Raw genomic sequence first — 6,425 nt, forward strand, 5'->3', positions numbered from 1 at the left:
ATTCCATAGTGCATTGCGATAGTAATTAGAATGAGATGTGATGCTGAACTGTGAAGCCGTTAGCATGAAGGCCTTGTCTTTGTGTTTGTGCTTGTTTAGTGTGTGAATGTGATTATTAAAAGAAATGTTCCTAAAAACATTCGTCCTGTTGCTTCCTGCATGGATCATAATAATCTACATACCACCACAGTGTATAGACCGTATACCAAATTCTAAAAGTCTTGGACAAAGCTTTTTTGAGCAATTTTTGTCACAAATAGACAGACGGACATTTTCCAATAATTCGTTTTTCGAAATCAGAGAAGTCTAAAACGTGGAAATTCGTCAAATTCTCGAGCTCGAATTTTTAGACGATTACTTTCTCCATACCACGTAAACGCGAAAGCAAATAATGCATTTTTGTGCAGAAAGATAAAATAAAAAAAACATAAAAGAACTTCATACACTGAATTTTTATTTTAGATTTATATTGAAAAAAAAATCGAATATAAATCTCAATATCAACGACTTTTTCTCTTCAATTAACTTATCTATTTTTGTTTCCTCTTTTTTGAAGAATAAAATGCATTATCCTCGAGCAATATTTTATTTCGTATAATGGCAGAGAAATGAAAAAGAAAAGATCCCCCTTCCCTATTTTGATACTTTTATTCGACGCCGTAAATATCGCGGATGAGGAGATTTCCACCAACAATTGTCCCATAACTCACATCACTCGGCACAACTTTTTTCTTCTGTAGCATTTGCTTAAATTTCGATTTTTGTGCAGTGGTTTCCAAAGAAACTGAGCACAGTTTGAGTTCAAAAATAAATTCCCTCGTTTCTTCCTTTGCTCCTCAAAGCAACCAATCTTCAGTATTTTCTTTCTGGTAAAATGCTGGTTGTCGCATGATTTTTTATCTATAAAATAGGGTTAAAAGAAGATTTTATTTCTTCTACCTTTGAAATTGATAAAAATGTAAATAGCAAATATTTTTCACTTTTCTGTTTTTGATTTTAATAGAAGTGACCTTCAATTATTATCTACTCGTTAAAATCTTCAAATTTGTACTAGTATTTTCAAAATAAAATGTGAAGATTATTTCATTAGAAATTAACCCCTAAGAGGAGACGGGAGACGAAATGATTCCACTTTGTTCATTGGCTTTGATTATCATATGCTTCTCTCTCTCTCTCTCTCTCTCTCTCTCTTTTTTTTTTTTGTTGTTTTTGAATACAATCATCTCCTCAGTATCTTTAAGTAGTTCTTAAATTTGAACATGTGCATATAACAGAGTTATTTTTTTTCGTTATTTAAAAAATTATTAAGTTTTCGATGCTATTTATGGAATCAATGACTCTACGTTTCTGAAAATGCAATTGAAAAATATATAATTTACCAGTTAATTTTAACATATTTTGCATTGCAATCCGCATTGTATTTTTTCATTTTTGTTTGTTAAATTCTAACTGTTATTAAAGTTAGTGTAGTCCCATAATATTTAAATAAAGTAAGTGCTCATCAAAAGAAAGTTTGAGTATTTCTTACATTTTCACAACATTTAATATTATAACATTTAGCATTTTTGATATTAATATTTTTGATAATTATATGATTCCCAGAATATATTGCGTTTCTAAAATAAATTCCGATGTTGTTTAAAAAAGACAAAAAACAAAAAAGAAAAATGTAGTCTAAATAGAATAATGGAGTATTTGTCTCGGACCGTGTAAGGAAATTCATGCCTCCAGTTACGATTTTTATTTCCTCTCCATTAGAAATTTATAAATATGTAAGTGGCAAATATTTTTCTCTTTTGTTTTCAATAGAAGGAACCTCCAATTATCAGCTACTCAATAGAAACCTTCAAATTCTCACTAATATATTCAAAGTAAAATGTGAAGATTATTTCGTTACAACTTAAAGGCAATTCAACTTATTCCATAATCCATTATATATACAATATTAACTCCTTTTTTCTGGAGATCCCAAGTGATTTCATATTTCTTAATTATCATTGTTTACGTTTTTTTAAATACTTATCACTGGACATGCTAATATTGTTGGAGGAAAAATCCTCACAAAAATATGTTTAATATTGTAAAAGAAACTGGATTTTACCACTTTATATAAAATCCATGTTATATATTGTCAAACGCATCGCCGCATTGTTTTACAGTTTTATCATGGAGTTTTGCGCATCTTTTGTTTTATTGCACATTCTTAGAAATTTTTATACAATTTAATTTTTTTGACCATACGTATGGCGCAGTATAGCGTTTCCTGGCTCTTGTGCCATTAAAACTAAATATTCAATCCCATCCAATAACTCATACAATTATAACTCATACCTACATATAGAGTGTCTTATTTCTTTAATTCCTTGTTCTTTGGAGTGGCACAGCTCTAAACCTATATATCAAATGTTAGACGGCGCTTCAAGTAAATTTCAAATTCCAATTAGAAGGTACGTCATTATAATATATAAATATTTGGAGTTTGCTTATTTATAATATAAAATTATAATATAATAAGCGTAATATATTCATTTCGAAATGCTGTAACACGTAAAGTTTGACAATCGCATGAATATTATATTTACAATGCGGATGGCAATACTGAGAAAAAGAATTGCCTCAGTGTTCAAATATATACAAATTCAAATTCAAACCAAATGAATTCAAATATCTATATATACTAGAATATCTTACACATCTCTTTAATTGCTTACCTATTGAACTGTCACTGCTCAACGTATCCTAAACTTTTCTATCAGCTTTTAGATAGCGCTGCAAGTAATTTTCAAAATTTAATGTCACGGCATTATTTTAGAATAAACGGTACGTTATTATAATCTGGTAATATTTGGAGTCCAAATATTTGTAATATAAAATTATAGTATAATATGGGTAATATATTCACTTAGAAATGCTGTAGTACTTTATGCAATGCAATGTCCGAATGTATTATGCAATGTAATATTCGAATGTATTATGCAATGTAATGTCCGAAAGCATTATGAAATGTAATGTCCGAATGTACTATGCAATGTAGTAGTATTTAATATGCTAAGTGCTGTAAAACTTTGGCTGTTCAAATAATAACGCTGATTGAAAATTTATTTTGGAGAATCGATTTTTTTTTTTTGATTTTTTATAATAATTTTGTTTGGAAATGCAAATTGTTAAAACAGATTCTTACATTTCTCTTATGTTCAGTCTATCTATAAATGCCCACACGCACTTTTTTTCGGGAAACACACTATTCCATTTATCCCTGAGTTAAGAAATGCAACCATAAATGTTTATTTTCTCAACTAGAATCCATATCTTTGTTTATATCATTCATTGATCCATTAGTTTAAAATATGACAAAGTATCAAAACATGGATTTCCTAAACAGAAGTTACAGATTCTTCTTTTTGAATTGGCTTTTAACCAGCATTATAGAATGCTGATAGATATATCTTTGATTTATAGGTAAATTATTGAATGCTATCAGGTTTTATGCCTGGTTTTCCTCCAAATGAAAATATATATTTTGTGTCATTTAAACCATATGTAGGAACGTAAATATAAAAATAGAATATATATATATATATATGTATAAAAGGTTGAACAATACATAAATTAGTAAGAAATTACATAATACTATTCTTCAATAATTTCTTAGATGCCACCCTATCTTTATATGAATATGAAACCCGTGATAGGCCAAGATTAAAGAATATCACCATTCACCATTGAATGTCAACGCTATCGCTTGTTGAATTCAGACAAATACAAAGGCAATGTGAATACTAATATGCTCTGGGGAATATTGACATTTGTCAGATTTCTAACTAGCAAACTATATATAAGAGGTAAACTATAATTCTACCTAGTTTTTGCGAGCATTTTGTACAATAGTCGCTACTTTTTCCTCGTTATCATGAGATTTTGACTTATAGACTTGGCGGGGTATTGTAAAGATTAATGAAGATTATTTCTTTTGCTTAGAATAAAAGAACATTGAGCCTTATTTCTGTTTTCAAATACGGTTCTGCTATTATATAATGTGCTCATGTTATTAATCATAAAGACCAAATTGTATAGTTGAATATTTTGTAGACACGTCTGACAATAAAGTTTATATGGATAAAATTTTTGAGATCATAGACATCAAAATATACCTAAAAAAATGTGGTAACATTTTTTAAAAAAAAAATGACGCCTTTTTTTTCATTTTTCAGATTTTTTAAGGTCATAGGTGAGACAAAGCTTATCGGAAAATATATAAGGCGACTGAAAGTTTATAGAAAAGATCAAGAATGAGATAAACCTTCCAGAAAAAGAGTTTCAAAGGATTTATAACAGTGAAATTCTTTGTGTAGATTAATGAACAATGTTCATATTTTGAAAATCATATTTATTGAATTGAAAAATGAATTGCACTGCCAGTAAAGTTGTTATGATATTTTATTTCGAAATATATTTTTCTGGTTCGACAAGTCAATGGGCATAGTTAAAAAATATCTCATTGACTATTATGACTACTAAAAGCCAACTACTAATTAATAAGATAGTTAAGAAACATCTAACTATTCTCATTGATTCATTCATAACTGTCTAACAAAATAAATCAACCATTTATTTCACAAAATTTGGATGACAAATTCGAACATGCTTATTTTAATTAAAAATCTTTGAGATCTTATAATTTCATAGAAATTGTAGGAAAAAAGTGATACCTGAATTGCTTCAAAATATTTGATTTTAGAAATTTATTTTGTGGATGATGTTTCTGTGGATGATAGATAAACACTTTTGTATAATATGTTATCCGTAAGTCAGCCCTAATTTTCGATTCAGCCAAAGCTTCGATATTTGTTGGAATATTATATCTCTGGAATATTTCCAAAAATCATAGAATCATAGAATATTTTTTAAAGACGGGCATATATAAATACATCATTTTAGCAATAGAATGTGTGGTTCTAAGCAGAAAATCATTTTGTTAAAAGATTCTAGTTGCTTATACATTAAATATAAATAAAGGACATATGATATATATATATGTGTAATAAGATGGATGAGTCTTCTAAAATCATGGGGTAAGTTTTGAGGAACATTGAATCTTACCAGATTATGCATATTTTATGTAATATTGTATAGCCAGAAGTGTATATTCTTAACTACACCATCTTCTTGAAATGTATACTATCATACTTTTTTGGAAAAGAATTTAACAGATATATTGCTAGACATTCTCATAATCAATACAGTAAATGCTTAAATGACCAGTGCCACTTTGATGTATATCTGGTGTCTATGGAAGGATACGACGGTAATGTTAAATATAGAGGAGAATAGGTGAATATGCCATTCGCCATTTGGTGTATTTGATTGAAAATATTGCTATCAATAATATAAGTTTGTTGTGTATGGAATGACTACTTGAACCGGCGTCCTGGCATAGGTGTAGCGCTTCCCCGTGATCTGGGCGTCTGCGGTTCGAGTTCAGGGTCCGGCATGGTTGTTCTTTCTCTTTGTTCTATCTGTGAAGTGTGTCAATGTGCCCCCATGTAAAAAGGGATTGTACAAGCGAATGAAACGCGTGAAGTAGTTAAGTGCTCTTGGCGCCTAATTCGCTCTACTGAAAAAACAAGAGGCACTCATTCGGCTTAAAGCGCTGACAAATAACTATCAGCGGGCTTGTACAGTGCTATAAGTCACAACACAACATAATTGGATGGAAATGTTAAAAATAATAAACATTTAGTGAATATGCCATTATCCATTTTATGTATCGGCCTGGCAAACAGTATTTGAGCCTGCGTTTTCTGAAAAAAACAAGGCAGAGGTTCATTTGGTTTTTATAATGCTAATGGTAACCCTGAAGAGTACCATGGTTGCAGCACAAACACTTTCAAATTAACTTTACCCTTTCTAAACGTAACCACCTTTGTCGAAAGTTAAATAACTATTCAGAAAGCCTTGATGGAATGACTCGATTGAGAAGAAAACGAAATCGATACATAAAAATCACCTCGAATCTTCATTTAGAAATATCTCATGAAAACATAAAATCTATTGCATGCAATGTGTATATGAAACGTCGCAAAAATTTGCAGATGTTTATAAAATATAATATTCTGAAATACAAATTTCGAAAACAGATTATTTCTCCATGAATACTGTATTATTACTATGGTTTTTGAAGCACAATGAGTTACAGCAAAGCATGTTCAGAGCAAAGTAATTCATATTAAAAGTGAGGTGATTTGTACACACGACATTACTTCAATGAATCATGAGTACAATAGTCACTACAAATTCACACGCTATGCCCATGTCTACTTTTTAACTATGAAGGTGCGGAAGGATATTGAGAACTATTACGTCATTGGCCTATATCTCCTACCGACATGGCATGACAAAGTATGTTATTACCCTTTTTTGGAAGA

This window comes from Argiope bruennichi, chromosome 9, assembly GCF_947563725.1.
Source record: "Argiope bruennichi chromosome 9, qqArgBrue1.1, whole genome shotgun sequence".
NCBI classification, from domain to species: Eukaryota; Metazoa; Arthropoda; class Arachnida; order Araneae; family Araneidae; genus Argiope; species Argiope bruennichi.